Source organism: Triticum dicoccoides, chromosome 3A (genome assembly GCF_002162155.2).
Source record: "Triticum dicoccoides isolate Atlit2015 ecotype Zavitan chromosome 3A, WEW_v2.0, whole genome shotgun sequence".
NCBI lineage: Eukaryota > Viridiplantae > Streptophyta > Magnoliopsida > Poales > Poaceae > Triticum > Triticum dicoccoides.
Genome location: NC_041384.1, coordinates 63,138,277 through 63,146,756, shown reverse-complemented (window position 1 = coordinate 63,146,756; position 8,480 = coordinate 63,138,277).

Below are 8,480 nucleotides of genomic sequence, written 5' to 3'. Positions count from 1 at the left end.
AATGCTCGTGTGAGATTTGTCAAGCCCAAGAGTCCATAAGTTGGCAAGTGGAAAAGGAATGAAGTTAAAGTACAGCGCAAGCGGATCAAACCAACTTTTGATATGTTGCTGTCCAAATATGCCAATCAGTCGGCTGGTTCCAGCTCTAACCGGCCATCATACTTGAAGCGACCAAGGTCACCATCAGATGATATGTTCAGTCAGTATATGAAACCGAGTGGACCAAAGGCGCTATTTGCAGAAGAGCAGAGGCAAACTGTTTGGGACCGACTTGAATAATCATATAATGGCCGACTAAACATCGGTAACTATCGGTCGGCTCGTCAAAACATGCGACCGAATGGAAATTATCCGAGTGTAAGAATGCACCCAGGTGGAAGCTATCCGAGTGAAAAAATGTGGCCAAGTAGATTCCATCAGAGTGGATTCCATCCGAGTGAATTCCATCCGAGTGAATTCCATCAGAGTAAAAAGGTGCGCCCGAGTGGAAATTTCATGCATTTGGAAAGTCGAAAAGAATGGCGTGTTAAATCACCAAGTGTTGCAGCGGTTGAGTCAGGAAAAGGCAAGGAGAAAATGGATGCCGACTCACTTATCTTGGGCACCGAAACATTCGCCATACAGCAGCCGATTGTGCATAGCAATCCGACTGAGCCGATACTTGCTATCGCGCCAAAGCACTCGGCTAATGACCATGAAGCAAGCACCAGCCAAGTAAAAATGAGAGATCCTAAATACACTCAGCCAAAGTGGTGTCCTCCAGGGCTAACAAAGACACAAAAAAGGAAACTATAGAGGTTAAGGAGTCAAGAGATGGCAGAACAAGAGGCCGAGAAGCAAAGGGATAAGTTGTTCAATGACACTCGGCCTGTGGTACCTACAAAACAAGTGTGGAGTCCCAAACAAATACAAGATGCAGTGGCTTCTACACCTATCACTGCAGCACCTACACTACCAAAAGAGGACGACGCAATCATTGCATCGTCTATGTTACCTATTGCTTCCTCTTCACTCAGACAAATTTCAGAATCGATGGATGCACTCGAGGAGGAGGCTGATATGTTGGACTATGAGTCTATGCCGGTTCATGAAGGTATGGATATCAATATGGTGTATAACTTACCTGTTGAGTTTCGTGCTGTAGATAAGGAAGGGGAGGTGGCTCAGATGGATTTTGGCCCTAAAAACGCAATATCCGAGAAGCCAAAAGAACCAGTAACGCATCTGAAACCATTATATCTCAGAGGTCATATCAATGGGTTGCCACTCACTCGGATGCTTGTTGATGGTGGCGCTGTGGTAAATCTTATGCCCTATTCGGTCTTCAAGAAATTGGGTTTGCCTGATGAAGAATTGATCAAGACCAATATGGTGCTCAACTGATTTGAAGGCAAAGAGAAAACTGAAGCCAAAGGTGTAATGTATGTGGAGCTTACAGTCGGAAGCAAAACTTTGGCTAATGCATTCTTTGTCGCTGAGGTGCAAGGTAACTACATCATCATACTAGGCCGTGATTGGGTTCATGTTGGGGAACGTAGCATAAATTCAAAATTTTCCTACGTGTCACCAAGATCTATCTATGGAGTCATCTAGCAACGAGGGAGGAGTGGATCTACATACCCTTGTAGATCGCGCGCGGAAGCATTCAAGAGAACGGGGTTGATGGAGTCGTACTCGTCGTGATCCAAATCACCGATGATCCTAGCGCCGAACGGACGGCACCTCCGCGTTCAACACACGTACGGAGCAGCGACGTCTCCTCCTTCTTGAGCCAGCAAGGGGGAAGGAGAGGTTGATGGAGATCCAGCAACACGACGGTGTGGTGGTGGAAGTAGCGGGATTCCAACAGGGCTTCGCCAAGCGCTGCGGGAGGAGGGAGATGTGTCATGGGAGGGAGAGGGAGGCACCAGGGCTTAGGTGTGGCTGCCCTCCCTTCCCCCCACTATATATAGGGCCAAGGGAGAGGGAGGGGGGGCGCAGCCTTGGCCCTTCCTCCAAGGAAGGGTGCGGCCAGGGAGGAGTCCATCCTCCCCAAGGCACCTAGGAGGTGCCTTCCCCCTTTAGGACTCTTCCTTTCCCTCATCTCTTGGCGCATGGGCCTCTTGGGGCTGGTGCCCTTGGCCCATATAGGCCAAGGCGCACACCCCTACAGCCCATGTGGCCCCGCGGGGCAGGTGGACCCCCTTGGTGGACCCCCGGACCCCTTTCGGCACTCCCGGTACAATACCGATAATGCGCGAAACTTTTCCGGCGACCAAAACAAGACTTCCCATATATAAATCTTTACCTCCGGACCATTCCGGAACTCCTCATGACGTACGGGATCTCATCTGGGACTCCGAACAACTTTCGGGTTACCGCATACTAATATCTCTATAACCCTAGCGTCACCGAACCTTATGTGTGTAGACCCTACGGGTTTGGGAGACATGCAGACATGACCGAGATGACTCTCCGATCAATAACCAACAGCGGGATCTGGATACCCATGTTGGCTCCCACATGTTCCACGATGATCTCATCGGATGAACCACGATGTCAAGGACTTAATCAATCCCGTATACAATTCCCTTTGTCTATAGGTACGACACTTGCCCGAGATTCGATCGTCGGTATCCCGATACCTTGTTCAATCTCGTTACCGGCAAGTCTCTTTACTCGTTTCATAACACATCATCCCGTGATCAACTCCTTGATCACATTGTGCACATTATGATGATGTCCTACCGAGTGGGCCCAGAGATACCTCTCCATTTACACGGAGTGACAAATCCCAGTCTCGATTCATGCCAACCCAACAGACACTTTCGGAGATACCTGTAGTGTACCTTTATAGCCACCCAGTTACGTTGTGACGTTTGGCACACCCAAAGCACTCCTACGGTATCCGGGAGTTGCACAATCTCATGGTCTAAGGAAATGATACTTGACATTAGAAAAGCTTTAGCATACGAACTACATGATCTTGTGCTAGGCTTAGGATTGGGTCTTTGTCCATCACATCATTCTCCTAATGATGTGATCCCGTTATCAATGACATCCAATGTCCATGGTCAGGAAACCGTAACCATCTATTGATCAACGAGCTAGTCAACTAGAGACTTACTAGGGACATGGTGTTGTCTATGTATCCACACATGTATCTGAGTTTCCTATCAATACAATTCTAGCATGGATAATAAACGATTATCATGAACAAGGAAATATAATAATAACTAATTTATTATTGCCTCTAGGGCATATTTCCAACAGTCTCCCACTTGCACTAGAGTCAATAATCCAGTTCACATCGATATGTGATTAACACTCAAGGTCACATCCCCATGTGACTAACACCCAAAGAGTTTACTAGAGTCAATAATCTAGTTCACATCGATATGTGATTAACACTCAATGAGTTCTGGGTTTGATCATGTTATGCTAGTGAGAGATGTTATAGTCAACGGGTCTGAATCTTTCAGATCCGTATGTACTTCGCAAATTTCTATGTCATCTTGTAGATGCAACTACTACGCTACATTTGGAGCTATTCCAAATAACTGTTCTACTATATGAATCCAATTTACTACTCAGAATAATCTGGATTAGTGTCAAAGTTTGCATCGGCGTAACCCTTTACGACGAACTCTTTTACCACCTCCATAATCGAGAAAATTCCTTAGTCCACTAGTTACTAAGGATAAATTTGACCGCTGTCTTGTGATCCATTCTTGGATCACTCTTGTACCCCTTGACTGACTCATGGCAAGGCACATTTCAGGTGCGGTACATAGCATGGCATACCGTATAGAGCCTATGACAAAAGCATAGGGGACGACCTTCGTCCTTCCTCTTTCTTCTGCCGTGGTCGAGCTTTAAGTCTTAACTTCATACCTTACAACTCAGGCAAGAACTCCTTCTTTGACTGGTCCATCTTGAACACCTTCAAGATCATGTCAAGGTATGTGCTCATTTGAAAGTACCATTAAGAATTTTGATCTATCCTTATAGATCTTGATGCTCAATGTTCAAGTAGCTTAATCCAGGCTTTCCATTGAAAAATACTTTCCAAATAACCCTATATGCTTTCCAGAAATTCTATGTCATTTCTGATCCACAATATGTCAACAACATATACTCATCAGAAATTCTATAGTGCTCCCACTCACTTCTTTGGAAATACAAGTTTCTCATAAAATTTGTATACACCCAAAACTTTGATCATCTTATCAAAGCATACATTCCAACTCCGAGATGCTTACTCCAGTCCTTAGAAGGATTGCTGGAGCTTTGCATACTTATTAGCATCTTTCAGGATTAACAAAACCTTCCGGTTGTATCACATACAACCTTTCCTCAAGAAAATCGTCGAGGAAACAATGTTTTGACATCCTATCTGCAAGATTTCATAAATAATGCAGTAATCGCTAATATAATTCCAACAGACTCTTAGCATCGCTACGAGTGAGAAAGTCTCATCGTAGTCAACTCCTTGAACTTATCGGAAAACATCTTAACGACAAGTCGAGCTTTCTTAATGGTGACATTTACCATCATTGTCCGTCTTCCTTTTAAAATCCATATGTACCTAACAGCCTTACGACCATCAAGTAGTTCTTCCAAAGTCTACACTTTGTTTTCATACATGGATCCTATCTCGGATTTTATGGCCTCGAGCCATTTATCGGAATCCGGGCCCACCATCGCTTCTCCATGGCTCGTAGGTTCATTGTTGTCTAGCAACATGACTTCCAAGATAGGATCACGTACCACTCTGAAGTAGTACGCATCCTTGTCATCCCACGAGGTTTGGTAGTGACTTGATCTGAAGTTTCATGATCACTATCATAAGCTTCCACTTCAATTGGTGTAGGTGCCACAGGAACAACTCCCTGTGCTCTGCCACACACTAGTTGAAGAGACGGTTCAATAACCTCATCAAGTCTCCACCATCCTCCCATTCAATTCTTTCGAGAGAAACTTTTCCTCGAGAAAGGACCCGATTCTAGAAACAATCCCTTATTTCTTTCGGATCTGAGACAGGAGGTATACCCAACTGTTTTGGGTGTCCTATGAAGATGCATTTATCCGCTTTGGGTTCGAGCTTATCAGCCTAAAACTTTTTCACATAAGCGTCGCAGCCCCAAACTTCTAAGAAATGACAGCTTAGGTTTCTCTAAACCATAGTTCATATGGTGTCATCTCACCGGAATTACGTGGTGCCCTATTTAAAGTGAATGTGGTTGTCTTTAATGCCTAACCCATAAACTATCGTGGTAATTCGATAAGAGACATCATGGTATGCATCATATCCAATAGGGTGCAGTTATGATGTTCGGACACACCATCACACTATGGTGTTCCAGGCTGTATTAGTTGTGAAACAACTTCCACAATGTCTTAATTCTGTGCCAAACTCGTAATTCAGATATTCATCTCTATGATCATATCATAGATATTTTATCCTCTTGTCACGACGATCTTTCAACTTCACCCTGAAATTACTTGAACCTTTTCAATAATTCAGACTCGTGATTCATCAAGTAAATATACTCAACATCTACTCAAATCATCTGTGAAGTAAGAACATAACGATATCCACTGCATGCCTCAGCACTCATTGGATTGCACACATCAAAATGTATTACTTCCAACAAGTTGCTTTCTAGTTCCATTTACTGAAAACGAGGCTTTCAGTCATCTTGCCCATGTGGTATGATTTGCATGTCTCAAGTGATTCAAAATCAAGTGAGTCCAAATCGTCCATTTGCATGGAGTTTCTTCATGCATATACACCAATAGACATGGTTCGCATGTCTCAAACCTTTCAAAACAAGTGAGCCCAAAGATCCATCAACATGGAGCTTCTTCATGCGTTTTATACCGATATGACTTACGTGGCAGTGCCACAAGTAGGTGGTACTATCATTACTATCTTTTGGCATGAACATGTGTATCACTACGATCGAGATTCAATAAACCATTCATTTCAGGTGTAAGACCATTGAAGGTATTATTCAAATAAACAGAGTAACCATTATTCTCTTTAAATGAATAATCGTATTGCGATAGACATAATCCAATCATGTCTATGCTCAACACAAACACCAATCTCGATGGTAGAGGGAGCGTACGATATTTGATCAACCTTGGAAATACTTCCAACACATATCGTCATCTCACCTTTAGCTAGTCTCCGTTTATTCCGTAGCTTTTATTTCGAGTTACTAACACTTAGCAACCGAACCGGTATCTAATACCCTGGTGCTACTAGGAGTACTAGTAAAGTACACATTAACATAATACATCCAATATACTTCTATCGACCTTGCCAGCCTTCTTATCTACCAAGTATCTAGGGTAATTCTGCTCCAGTGGTTGTTCCCTTTATTACAGAAGCACTTAGTCTCGGGTTTGCGTTCAACCTTGGGTTTCTTCACTAGAGCAGCAGCTGATTTGCCGTTTCATGAAGCATCCCTTTTTTGCCCTTGCCCTTCTTAAAACTAGTGGTTTCACCAATCATCAACAATTGATGCTCCTTCTTGATCTCTACTTTTGTGGTGTCAAACATCGCGAATATCTCAAGGATCATCATATATGTCCCTGATATATTATAGTTCATCACGAAGCTCAAGCAGCTTGGTGGTAATGACTTCGGAGAACCATCACTATTTCATCTGGAAGATCAACTCCCACTCGATTCAAGCGATTGTTGTACTCAGACAATCTGAGCACAAGTTCAACAATTGAGCTTTTCTCCCTTAGTTTGCAGGCTAAGAAAATCGTCGGAGGTCTTATACCTCTTGACGCGGGCACGAGCCTGAAATCCCAATTTCAGCCCTCGAAACATCTCATATGTTTCGCGACGTTTCAAAATGTCTTCGGTGCCTCAACTCTAAGCCGTTTAACTATCACGTAGTTATCAAAATGTGTATGTCAGATGTTCGCAACATCCATAGACAACGTTCGAGGTTCAGCACACTGAGCGGTGCATTAAGGACATAAGCCTTGTATGAAGCAATGAGGACAATCCTCAGTTTACAGACCTAGTCCGCATAATTGCTACTATCAACTTTCAACTAAATTTTCTCTAGGAACATATCTAAACAGTAGAACTGAAGCGCGAGCTATGACATAATTTGCGAAGACCTTTTGACTATGTTCAGGATAATTAAGTTCATCTTGTGAACTCCCACTCAGATAGACATCCCTCTAGTCATCTAAGTGATTACATGATCCGAGTCAACTAGGTCGTGTCCGATCATCACGTGAGACGGACTAGTCATCATCGATGAACATCTTCATGTTGATCGTATCTACCATACGACTCATGCTCGACCTTTCGGTCTCTTGTGTTCCAAGGCCATGTCTGTACATGCTAGGCTCGTCAAGTCAACCTAAGTGTTTTGCATGTGTTCCGGGGCCATGTCTGTACATGCTAGGCTCGTCAACACCCGTTGTATTCGAACGTCAGAATCTATCACACCCGATCATCACATGGTGCTTCGAAACGACGAACTTTCGCAACGGTGCACAGTTAGGGGGAACACTTTCTTGAAATTTTAATGAGAGATCATCTTATTTACTACCGTCGTTCTAAGCAAATAAGATGTATAAACATGATAAACATCACATGCAATCAAATAGTGACATGATATGGCCAATATCATATTGCTCCTTTTGATCTCCATCTTCGGGGCTCCTTGATCATCATCGTCACTGGCATGACACCATGATCTCCATCATCGTGTCTTCATGAAGTTGTCTCGCCAACTATTACTTCTACTACTATGGCTAATGGTTAGCAATAAAGTAAAGTAATTACATGACGTTTATGTTGACACGCAGGTCATAAATAAATTAAGACAACTCCTATGGCTCCTGTCGGTTGTCATACTCATCGACATGCAAGTCATGATTCCTATTACAAGAACATGATCAATCTCATACATCACATATATCATTCATCACATCCTTTTGGCCATATCACATCACATAGCATACCCTGCAAAAACAAGTTAGACGTCCTCTAATTGTTGTTTGCATGTTTTACATGGCTGCTATGGGTTTCTAGCAAGAACGTTTCTTACCTACGCAAAAACCACAACGTGATATGCCAATTGCTATTTACCCTTCATAAGGACCCTTTTCATCGAATCCGATCCGACTAAAGTGGGAGAGACAGACACTCGCTAGCCACCTTATGCAACTAGTGCATGTCAGTCGGTGGAACCAGTCTCACGTAAGAGTACGTGTAAGGTCGGTCCGGGCCGCTTCATCCCACAATGCCACCGAATCAAGATTGGACTAGTAACAGTAAACATATTGAACAAAATCAATGCCCACAACTACTTTGTGTTCTACTCGTGCATAGAAACTACACATAGACCTAGCTCATGATGCCACTGTTGGGGAACGTAGCATAAATTCAAAATTTTCCTACGTGTCACCGAGATCTATCTATGGAGTCATATAGCAACGAGGGAGGAGTGCATCTACAT